General features: G+C 39.0%; 2 long non-coding RNA genes across 3 annotated transcripts in view; both read left to right on the top strand.

Moving 5' to 3' along the window:
* The window catches only part of LOC102488174 (uncharacterized), a 24,873-nt gene extending 16,845 nt beyond the window's left edge, over positions 1–8,028 (top strand). The window contains exon 3 of the long non-coding RNA XR_336074.1: positions 7,996–8,028. This is a non-coding gene — a long non-coding RNA (uncharacterized LOC102488174). The remainder of the gene's footprint in view (positions 1–7,995) is intronic.
* A 22-nt stretch (positions 8,029–8,050) lies between these two features.
* LOC102487891 (uncharacterized) overlaps positions 8,051–12,680 on the top strand; it is a 30,488-nt gene continuing 25,858 nt past the window's right edge. For both annotated transcript variants that reach the window (XR_336073.1, XR_003551155.1), the window contains exon 1: positions 8,051–8,088. This is a non-coding gene — a long non-coding RNA (uncharacterized LOC102487891). The remainder of the gene's footprint in view (positions 8,089–12,680) is intronic.

Below are 12,680 nucleotides of genomic sequence, written 5' to 3'. Positions count from 1 at the left end.
TTAGGAAATATCAATATGGCTTGTCATTACTCCAAAAGTATCTCCCCTTCTGGATTACCAAACGACTAAAATGCTTACAAGGGCTCTTTCCTTTGGTTTGGGTGTCTTCCTTGTGCCTCTTAATTCCAATCTTCCTTGGTAGGTTTTCATCTTATACCTAACTATTTTATCTTACAGTTCTCTCTCTTTCTTTGTCTCATTTTTTTTTTCAAAATTTGAAAGAAGGGGCAACGGACAAAAAAATAGATACCTTTCATGGTGAGGTTTCTGGAAAAGAAAAAGAAATTTAAGAAAAGGCCGCCAAAGGCCTAACTTATCTAAAATCACAAATTTCCCAAGTGTATATATGGGTGTATATCTGTAGGGCTGTGTGGAAAAGGATTTCTTCCTTTTGAAAGCTACTTTTCAAGCTGTTGACAAACATGAAATCTTCAAAAAGTTAGAATAAAATGTTGCTTAATAACAAAATTATTTTCTTGACCCAGAGCTGCCAGGAGATAAGATCAGTGGAAAAGTTTGAAAACTGCAGACACAGTGAACCCGAGTTCCATACAGTTTAGTGAAATTATGGAAAGATGAATCTTCATTACCAATTACAGGCTGCCTGCTGTGCTCTCTGAAGAATGATCGAATCGGTTACCTCCTAAAAGCAAGTCACTGATGGATGCTCCACCTCTGCCCACCCACCTGGGCTGCAGCTCTCCTGACTAATATCTAAACACAATCTCTCCCACCATGATTTATGGTTTAGAAACAAGAGGATTTTGGATAAGTTATATAAACAGGCAGAAGAAAACTCAGGCAAACCAATAAGGGAGGAAAACCAGGGAATGATGTGAACTGGAAAAAAAAAATTGGAACAACTATTAAATAATTCAGGACAATTGCCCAAAGGAAAACAGATGCTGAATGGGAATGGAGGAAATAAATAGATCAAGGTATACAGCAGAAGGAAAAATAGAGTGGAAAGAAGGAATAGATAAAAGACCTCACCCAAGGGAGAAAAGCAAGAAGGTATTGCTAGTCCTGGCAGGAATATTAATAAATGGATATAGAAAAGAAAAGAAACAGCTCATAATTCCCTGACTCTGAAGAGGTACTTGGCCATGGCTCCTTACAATTCACATAAGTTTGTAATCCCTTTAGAAAGCTGATTTCCCTAGCCAGTTACAGGTTCTTTGGAGCAGTTAAGTTGTGTGGTAATGGGACAAACAGAAACTTCTGGAAGTAGTGAACCCTGGCTGAGGATAGAAAAAAAGGAATTTTAGACTTCATTCAGAGCTGAGATACCTCACATTTTAAAGTTAACAGAAGCCCAGAAAATGTGGAGTCTGCCCCAGCTAAATATTTTAACCTAGCTAGAGTTGAATAAGCATGGCTTATCCCATGTTATGGACGTTGTCCCATTGTCCAAAAGCCTTCAACTTGTCTTTCCCTTGAGTAATGAAGACAATGAATATGAGACAGTGAGAATACAAACCTTTCTTGACCAGGGAAAATTTACACAAGATGTCTAGTGACTGTTCTGAAAATGAGACGTTAGGGAAGCGAACAGCTATTCAGGGAAAAATTTATGAGCACCTGCTATGTGCCAGTGTCCACCCTCTTCAAAGTGTGTGAAGCAAGAAATCTGGAGTCGAGCCTGTAATCTGCATATTAGCAAAAACTCAAGCTGATTCTGAGATGATGATCTGATCGTTGTCCCAGAAACACTATTCTAGAGTAGTGTTTCTCAACTTTTTTTTAAATTATCACCATACAAGGAGCGTTTGTTTGTTTTTGAGATAATTATTTATTTAATTCCACTAGTTATTATTATTTTTTAAAATTTGACCAGAGACAGAAAGAGAGAGAAAGAGAAAACCAGAAAGCAAGCTGCTGGGCCAGGACTCAAACCATGGTTGACCATGTGGGAATCCAGTGCCTTAATCCACCATACCACCTGTCAGCCCCTAGATTTGCTTTTTTCTTAATCACACTTCTTTATGTACTGTGGTTCTTTGGAAGGGTGTACCAACTCAATGTCTACATTTTTTTCACCTTCCAAGAATCAATATTCACCCTTGTTGAGATATCACACATGCTCTAGGGGTTCAGTGACAGATGAGACCCCAAAGGAAATTCAGTGAGTTCAACGATCACTGTGCACAAATTATGTGTCAGGCACTATGCTGGGCACTGGTGACACTCATTACATAAAGGAGAGATACATTGTTCCTACTTTGCTTTCACTGGGAGACAGATGTAGTAAGCAGATAATTTCAACATAACACAATAAGCAGTAGAATAGAGTTTGGCACAGAATGAGCTCATTCCATAAAACCTTCAGCCCAGAGGGAGGTTGAACAACATCCTAGAGAGGGCATGTAAGTGATTCATGAGGTTGAGAAAAGTTAATGAAAGAAAATAATACAGTTAAACCAATCTTCAAGGAGGGCATGGATTTTACACTGGTTCTAGAATTATGCCTAGGATTTGGACATTCGTTTAAGATTTGTCTGTTAAGTAATAGGGGATAGACATAGAACCACAAAAGGTATCTCCTTTTGCAAAATATAACTGATACACATGTACAGTGTATATATAATCAAAACTCTTTACAGGTCTTTTTTATAAATAGTACAAGGTTGGTGTGTGTGTGTGTGTGTTGTATACCAATTTTGCACAGCACCAAACACTTAACAAGCACTATATTAGTATGGGCTTTTCGATGTATTATTTTCATCGATGACATCAGAAAACAGACTCTACCCAAGTATGTTGGTCCACAGCAATACTAATCCTCTGTCTCTTTCAGGAAGCAGGCAACTGGTAACAAAGCTGCCTAGGAGGCTGCCTGCTCTGAGCACAACACAGCTCTCCAAAGCTGACACTCCTTCTGGCTCAGTCTATTTGTGTTGCTATAACAAAATAGCCGAGATTGGATAATTTACAAAGAAAAGAGGTTTATTTGGCTCATGATTGTGGTGGCTTAGAAGTCCAAAGGCATGACATCAGCTAGATGCTATATCATACCATGGCCAAGAGAAGCAAAAAGAAGAGTAGTTAAATGCAAAGAGAGAAAGATGCCAGCTGACTTGATTTAAACAACTTGCTCTCATAGGAACTAATTCCTGGGAGCTCTCTCCCTTCCAGAAAGTCTTAATCTATTCATGAGAGATCCATTCCCATGTCCCACACACCTCCCACTAGGCCCCACCTCTCAACACTGCCTCATTGGGTGTCCAGATGCTGCGTATGTTTCAGTGAGACATTCACACCCTATCACTCGCTTATTATTTTACAAAGAATGAGAGTTTCCAGGATGATAAGTTTATGATCAAAAGTCCATTGGTGGAAGACCTTATGTGTCTACCTCATCTGAGACAGTCGAAGCTGAGCTGAGTGATTATGTGATAGCTCAGGTTTGCTTTCCCCCACAATGCAAGGCTTTACTCAGAGTTTACCTCCCTGAAGTAAAGGACTGAACATGAAATTTTCCACTGCCCCATAAATTCTCTGCTTAAAGAACATGTTTTCTGCTTTTGTCTTTTGTTTTTGTTTTTCTTTTTTGCCTAAGTCAATTTTAATCCACAATCATTGACAGAGTCTGGCACACACCCAACAATGTGCTATGGGAGGATATAAAATGCAGGATATAAAGCTTAAGATTCACTTTCTATGGGACCAGCAGTTGGCATAATGGCTATGTTGCTGAATGCCCATGTAGTCTACCGCGGTTCGCATCCCAGACCTGGTGGCTTGAACTCACGCCAGGCGCATGTGAATGCATGCCCAAGATCCCAAGTGGAGAGTGGAGGAGAAGGGATTGCGGCGTGGGCATCCCCCCTGGGGTTGATTTCTCGCTTTCTATCTCTCTATCTCTCTCTGTCTTTGTGGCGAGCACATGCGCTCTATAGCAAAAATCTCTCAAAAAAAAAAAAAAGATTCACTTTCTAGTTGGGTACATACAAGCATACACACACACACACAAACACACACGAAAATGCACATGTGTCAGCATTCACCAAAGACTAAAAGATGTTACCTGAGTAGAATAAAAAAAGGCCCCATGCTTAAGTCATTTTGAGAGCATTGGGTTAAATAAAGTTTAATAACATTTTTAAGTTCTTTGTGGAGTCTTTAAAACGTTGATGAGACTTTTCAAGTTGTGAATCTATGAAGCTAGGATATATAATATATTAGTCAACCTGGGGCCCTTATTAGAAAAAGGTGTAGAACTAATAACCATATGCCAGATTAATAGATACAAAACAGAACTATCCAGGCATCCTGGGGTATACGGCCTCCTCATTCGAGAAGAGAATAAGTAATCTTTCTTTGATAAACTCATGCCATATCATTTTTTTGTTGCTGTAGTTGTCCATCTAAGCTTCCAAAACAGAAAATTTAAGGATCATACTTGTGCAAGAGAAGACAGTGTGGAGTAGTGGAAGGGGCACCGCTGTCACAGCCAGATAGGCTTGGTCTTATAACTCAGTTCTGCCTGATACTAACACTAGAGCACTCATTATCATCGTGTCATTCCCAGGGTTAGTATCATCCAGAAACTTGTTAGAAATGCAGATTCTATGACCATACCATAGACTTATTAAATCAAAAACTCTGGTAAGGTAAAGGCCGGAAGTTTGTAATTAGCAAACCTTCCAGGTTGTTCTGAAACACACTGCCTCAGACAACTTATTCAACCTCTTAGAGCCTTGGTTTATTTATGAGATGGCTCTAATAACCCACCTTGCTTCAAATGTTTGCTATGTATATCAGTCTGAAGGCTCTTGCAGAGTTACAGATGGCACATCAACTGTTAAATTGAAGAGAATGTGATGAAAACACAGATGTGGGCAGGTTTAACAAAGCCTACTCCTGAGGCTAGGGTCAATCATCCACAGTATCTAATATGGGCCAGAAGGAATGGAAGTTGAAGAGATATCCACAATGTGCATTATACATGTATTATAGCACCTACAATTATTTTAGCTTTCCTATATATATTTGCCCTCCTCTCATTGGGCTGTGAGTTCTCTAAGAGCAGAGATCATGCCATCTAAATTTATTTTTCTATCCCTTGCATATAGTAGGTTACCAGTTCATGTTTGGGTAAAGGATCACATAAGTTAAAAAAAAAAAAAAAAAAAAAAATCTCTCTGTCTCTCTCTGTCTGGCGAGCGCATGCGCCCCCATTTCTATTTTGGGGAAAAGAAAACAAAAATTAAAAAAAAAAAAAAAAAAAAAAGATCTGAATTGTTTTGACACATAAGAAAGGAGAGAGCTGACAATGAGTATCAATGCCTCCTGCCATGAACAAGCCCACAGGATTTGTCACCGACCCAGAGCATATTGTTCCAGTTCCTTCCTTAGATTTCTGCCTCTTTTAAAACAAAGGCATAATGCATAAGGCTAAAGATGGAGTCTCAGCAGCACTCCTTTTCTGGATATTGCTATTTCAAGCTTCCTTCTGCTGGGCCCACAGCACCATTGTGATGTATATCTGTCTCAGGAGAAACAAACCCTGTTCTGGGGTTGATTTGTTTGGTAATTGTAGTACCTTAGTTAGGTCAATGAAAAGATGGAAAAGTAAATGGTTTCCCATAACTTACTGGGCAAACTACTCCTCAATTTACCTATGAGTATACACTGAGAGTTAGAGTACTCATTAGTTACTCCAAAGCAACATTGTACTCAAGGGTCTAATTATAATTCAGAAGAATGTGACTATCCTGGTAGATTTAGGCAAAATATTTCAACTGATCTCTCTTATCTCTCTAATTAACACAGGTTGGGTTGTGTTCAATTAAGCAGATTATATTCATACTGTTGGTCCGCCTTGTGACAGAAACCCCTTCAGAGCCTAGATTTGACCCTTTGTGTTCCTCAGTAGCCCACATTATTTTTTCTTCCTTTCTATATAGACATTCACTTCTCTCCCAGAAAGTCTTTCTCTAGTTCAACTTTCAGCTTCTCTATTTAATTAGTAATGACCAGTATATGTTCAGGAAATATTTAGTTCCAGTTCTAGTCCCATTTGAATTACTGTTTGGTTCTGCTATCTGCCTGTCTCTACCCAATTGATACTTATTTTGATTCTGCTGTCCACTGTAGCATACTTAATATATCTCTCTCCAGTGTTTTTATAATTCTGGCTAAATACTTCAATATGATCTTCCAGAATCTACTCCCTATTTGGTTAATTATTACAATTTGTCAAAAATCACATTCCCCATGACCAAAAAGCCTGGTCATTTTCTATTGTCCCCTCTGCCTGCAGTCAAGATTAGCTTCCTGGGAGTATTTACCCAGAGCCTTGAATAGTTCAAGATACCATCCTTAGCCTCTTACTTGCACTTGATAATATTACTAAAGCTGTGAATACTGTCAAATCCAATACCATTTTTTTCTCTCATTATATTAACTTCACAGCAGCATTGCAGAGCCAACCTGTCTGTCCCCCAAAATCTTGTTTTATTCTTCTGTAAATCCAGCTTTCTTCCCAGGTCACTGTCTTTTGCCAGCTCCTTCTCTTGGACTTGATATCTGAATTCTATGGCATCTCAGAGCTCCACTCCTGCCCTCCTCTTCTCCATACATATCCCTTTCTCTCTCCCTAAGACATCATGGAATTGGATTTAGGACTTTAGTGTAGGAACAGTACCATTGATATCAAGATCTAGATAGATTTGGGAAAAGAGTAGATCAAATGTCACCAGATTATACAGAGTAAGAAGTCAAGTGTGGGGAACTAGCAGATGATGTACTGGTTACATCCCACATAGTTGACCATGGTTCAAGTCCTGGACCCAGTGCCTTAAAACTCATGCCAGGTGCATGTGTGTTTGTGCACAAAATCCCAAAAGGAGACTGGCGGAGGAGGAATTGTGGCATGGCTATCCCACTGGGGGATGATTTCTTGCTTTCTGTCTCTCAGATGAGCACATCTGCCCTATAGCAAAAATCTCTCAAAATAAATAAATAAGTAAAATGTGGAAGGTTTGGCCAAAGTTGCCCACACAGGTCTTGTCATCACCTAAAAACATGGCAGGCAGTGGGGTAAAATCCCATGAGCCAAGTTCCAAATTATTTGATTAATTTTGAGGAAAGACTGGAGACATAGTATGAGAGAGCCTAATGGTAAGAACCAAATATGGAGCTGAAATAAACTTGGGACCTGAGGAGTGTAACAATCTTACTATTCAGTTCCTGATACTGTCAGTCACTATGGACTCTTCTCATCCAAACCACTCATCGTAATTTAATTAACATACGTTTATGACGTGATTTTATTCACCTTTCAATAAATATGTCAAAGTATATAGTTTGTGCTGTTCTCTGTCATTGGCCATATTATAAGCTATGGTCTCCAGGAAAGTAGAAACTAGGTCATATATACTTCCATCATTGCCCATCCATGCAACCTGACACAACTAGTAAACTAGCACCTAGCACAGATCTGGACAAGAGAGGCTTAATAAGTATTAATATGCTTGTGGAAATAGTGTTCTCTCTTCCCTCAGAGTGTAAATGCATTTTTTGCTGAGAGTTCACTGTACCTTCTTTTCCCATAAGTAATAGCCAGCCCATCTGGACAGATCCAGTGCAGCCATGGACTCAAACTGGCAAATTGGGACTGAGGGCCAAAGGGCGCTGTCCTCCCCCTTTACTGTGAGTCTAGCTTTGTGTATCCTGGTTCTTAATCATCTTATGGACAAACTAACCTGGGAGGGTATTTGTCTCTAAGCTCAGGAAAGTGTTGCGAACCATTCCATTCTTCTCAGTTTGTGGAAAGGGAGAGGGCATCATCCATGACTAGAACACTGAGGCCTACCAACCTTGACCCAGAACTTCAGCTGATTTTTACAAATTCTAGCAATCCAAGAAATAAATGAAACAGTCTCTACTGCTCAATTCAGTATACATGTTTTCTTTTCTTTTCATTTGGTAAATCATATTGGAAAAAAATTTGAATAATCTCATGCATTTATTCAAAAACATTTGTTGCAGGACCAGCATATGGCATAATGGTTACATCGCTGGACTCCCACATTGTCAACCACAGTTCGAGTCCTGGACCCAGTGACTTGACATTCATACCAGGTGTGTGTATGTGTATGTGTGTGCGTGTGTGTGTGTGTGTTCCTAAAATCCCTAGAGGACGATGGAGGAGAAAGGATTACTGCATGGCCATTCCCCCTGGAGGGTGATTTCTCACTTTGTATCTTTCTGTCTCTGTCTCTCCAGTGAGAACATGCACCCTATAGCAAAAAGAAAATAATAATAATTTTTGCATTGCTAATACCTGCTACACATTATGCTAGTTAGACAACAGAGATTAAGAAAATACATAACCTTCAAATAAGGAGTTTATAATTCAAACGTGTGTGTGTGTGTGTGTATGTACATGTGTGTGTTTGTGAAGGAAACTGAAGCTAGCAGCCTGTAACAGAGAAGCAAACAATAGATTTGGTAAACCCATATGAATTTTCAGGACTACAAAGGAATAGAACCTATCTCAGAGTGGAGTGTGCTAAAAGGTTCCCACAGGACCTGACCCTGGCTGTGTACTAGAATGAATAGGTGGTAACCAGCAGAATCTGGGGTTCTAGATAGAGCCTGTGCTAAGGCGCAGGGGTGAGAGAGTATGGTGTATTCTGGGAACTACCTCAATATCACATATTTTTTTATTTCCGCTTGCATCCGAGTGTTCTGGACATGAACATTATCTGAGTTAGCTTCCTGGGTTTTGATTTACAACTTTCTAAGATGGCTAGTAGTGTGATTTCAGTTTAAGAGTCAGAAGTAGAAAAGATCATTGAAAAAACAATTTAGAAGCAATGGAGTTTTTGAAGATTCTGCAATTCATCAGGACTCATGTAGAGTTCTAGTAGAGAAAACAGAAAGAATCCACTTTTCTTTCTTCTTCTTTCAGCCTAGGTAAAGAAGATGGGAAATTAAATAGTACTTACATTAGTCAGGGTTCTCCAGAGAAATAGAACCAGTAGAGTGTGTGTGTGGAAGAAATCTCACAATACGCTCTTTGCAACTGGAGAAGCAAATGTGTGGTACCATTCAGTCCACGTTTGAAGGACTGAGAACTAGAAGAGTCAACGATGCAGTCTCAGACCATAGGCTTGGGAACGAAGTGAGTGGGTGGTACTGTTATGAGCGGAGTTGAACAACTCAGGAAACAGAACTCTGAATGTGTGAGGGCAGGAGTAGATGTCTAGGTCAAGGAATGAAAGAGACATGTACCCTTTCTCCAGCTTTTTGTTCTGTTTAGGGCCTCAAGAGATTGGATGATGTTGCCAGAGTTGGTAGAGGCAGATTTTCTACTGATTCAAATGCTAATCTTTTTCAGAAACACCCTCATAGACATATCCAGAAAATAATATTTTACTAAGTCCTTGGGCATCCCTTAGCCCAGTCATTAACCACCACAACACTTGTTTATCCTGTTGATTCATTTGGTCTGTATTTGACAGACTTAAGAGGTAAAGCCACAGCAGCAGCTCTCTTAGGCATTAACACACTTGTGCAATTTAACAAGCATGTACTACAGGCCTTCTTTGTACCAGACATGATTCTAAGCATTGTAGATACAAAAATAAAGAAGGAATGTTTTGAACCCTCTCATAAGGATGAGTCACCTTTTTAATACAGTTACCCCCAAAATCAAGATCATTGAAGACAGCTGCCCAAGACTATAGGCTGGGAAGACATTAGCAGCCACTTGATCCAAGTTTTATCAGGAGTAGGGCACTTCCTGGAAACTCTGGGCTCTGAAGCTTTATGATTAACATAAGATCAAGTTCACCTAGTAATTGTTGTATACCCAAGGAAGTGAATGAAATAGTCCTAAAATTCTCTGACATTCCTGTACTTCTGTAGTTGCCTGTTACATTGTTTCCCCTATCACTTGGAATTTTGGATGCCAGCTTTCTTAGTCAAAGTGACATAAACAAATCTCTTTTCCACCCCCACCACTCACCCAGCACTTTTTGTGCATTTTGAATTTATGGCTGCATTTCTATTAGTTCCCAACAGTATTCACTAGATTAAAGCTGCATCAGAAATTGGATTTTTTTCTACTTTTGCCCCTGAAGAGTCTAATAAAAACATAACCCAATAAATCTGGCAAATTAGCAATAAGATCTCAAACTTTGGGGCATATGTGCAACTATGCTGTTGAGGAAGAAATGTAAAACTCTTGACAGCTGAACCAATCAGATTACATATTACTACTTATAAGCAGAAAGAATGAAAGACAATTCTTCCATCTAAATTGAACCAAGTTCACCACAAGGAAAAAGAAGTCTCAGAGGTAGAGAATATTATTTTATTTCCTATGTAGTTACCATAACCTTATGTAAAATAAAACAGCTTGAAAAGTCATTTTAAAATTTTTTTCACTCAAAAGTTGAGATCTTGGACAAATTTGGTTTTAGGGCTATGTTCCATCATAAACTTATTGGCTGAAATATTGGGCTAAGATTGAACAAAATACCTTATTCTGATTTTGGTCCCTTGATTGTAATGAAAAATATTTCTAATTCGTAAATAGTCCCTTAAAAAAGGAAAGTTAGGATCTGACTCATTTAAAAGCTAGTGAGTATTCAAATGACTGAAATCCATAAGGCAGCTTCTAGTTTGGGGGGCTGTAATTTAGTAAGTTATAAGTAATCAACATCCCTGTCTTTTTTTTTTTTTCTTGGAGAGATTTTTGCTATAGGGTGCATCCGCTCACCAGACAGAGAGAGACAGAGAGACAGAAAGCGAAAAATCACCCCCCAGAGGGGATGGCCATGCCGCAATCCCTTCTCCTCCATTCTCCTCTCAGGATCTTGGGCATGCACACACACACACCCGGCGTGAGTTTAAGCCACCGAACCACAGTCATCTGCATGGGAATTCAGCAACATAGCCATTACGCTAACTGCTGGTCTCTCAACCTCCCTGTCTTCATCATCCATCTCTCCCTAAAATATTTCCCTTTCCTTACAAGGGATTTCAGTCTGTGTCTAAAGTAGCCATTATAGACTTAAAAATCAAAGCAAAACAAATGAAACTAAACACTTTGCTCCATAAACCATCTACATATATTTTTTAAAAATACAGAATTGAAATATAAATGCCTTGTGGCTTTTTTTAGATCCTCACCCTTGCACTCAGACTTCATTCAGAAGGTTCCAGGCTCTTGGCTGCTCATTCAGTGGTAAAAGACATAGTCCTTGCTCTGAAGAGGTCACAGACAGATCTTCCCTTTGTAGGCAGATCTGTGGAGGAAGAAACTTTGTAGACACTCTACTGCCTACCTACAATATGCAATATGCACCTTTATCTTATTTTCTTTTATCTCAAGCCTACATTTTCATAAAAGCTCTATGACAGTCCTACCACTTTTAAAAAACATTTTCTGAGCTCACTTTCTTTCCCTGCTGTGAGCAATCTAATCTGTTTTGCCCTTTCAGCATGTCATGGTTCCTACTCTAAATTGTGACATGAATTGTATTATTATTATTATCATTATTTGACATTTAAAATTTCTTGTGATTGGTTTATTTTTCCAAATGATATTTTTCATGGCAAAGACATCGTGATCTATGCTTTTTGGAATTTTTCACCTAACTTAGATGGTGTACTATGTCTAGCAGATGCTCAATGACAATTTTTTAAAGGAAGGAAGGTCAGTAATAAGGAAGGGAGGAAGGTTGAAAGCTTCCTATATATTAGGTTGTCGGGAAACTCATGAACTCATGACATATTTTTCTATGCAAAAATGCATTATGACTTTCCAGACAACCAATAGTAATCAAGTACTATTAGTAAGTCTCACAAAAGGCTATAGAACTAATGAGAATCACGATGGATGCCGGGTAAGTAAAGAATGTTGAGGTAGCTTTGAACTTGCTTCATAAACCAGAAAAGTGAGTTTAGTGGACCAACCCCATAGCCTAATGGTTAAGAGAGCTAGATTCTTCAAGGTTGACTGGGGTTCAAATCCCAGCCCTGATTGCTTGGATTTTTGCTGGCCTGTGTGGATATGTGCTCAATAATCTTGATAAGACGGAGAAATGAAGAAGGACTTGGGGTGTGACCATGGCTCAGTGGGCCTTCAGGAGGTGATTTTTCCTTTGCCTCTTTCTCACTTAGTGAGTGTATATAATCTCTGGCAATTAAAAAAAAAGGGGGGTGGGGTAGATTTAGTGGCCTGCATGATGATAGAACTTTTTATTGTTTACATTTGTGTGTGTGTGTGTGTGTGTGTGTGTGTATGAGAGAGAGAAAAAAAGAAAGAGAGAAAGGTATGAATAAAACAGACATACTGAAAATATAATCCATAAAGCCTGGATCTTAGATATTCAGTCACTGTAGTGTTACTAGGTTTTTGTTTTTCATAATTTTAGAATCACATATTTTTCTTACTCACTCATCCTCTTTTTCCTCCTTTCCTAAGGCCTGCTATTTCTGAGCCGAATAGTATATGCTACTATGAATGATTGGCATCAGAAAATGTCAGTTGTCAGCAAATTGATACTAGTTGGAGTAAGTGCATATGGGTGTCTGGCCCAGAATCCCAGCTCCACTGGTGAGAGGGGATCTTGGAAGTTATAGAGACAGCTGTCCTTCACAATAAATGTTAGGAAACATAATTTGTATCCCTTCCAAGTAGTATGCCCTAAGCAAGAAAA

This window comes from Tupaia chinensis, unplaced genomic scaffold (genome assembly GCF_000334495.1).
Source record: "Tupaia chinensis unplaced genomic scaffold, TupChi_1.0 Scaffold000622_1, whole genome shotgun sequence".
NCBI classification, from domain to species: domain Eukaryota; kingdom Metazoa; phylum Chordata; class Mammalia; order Scandentia; family Tupaiidae; genus Tupaia; species Tupaia belangeri.
The sequence above is the reverse complement of the archived record's forward strand: the minus strand, read 5'-3'. Positions and strand labels throughout refer to the sequence as shown.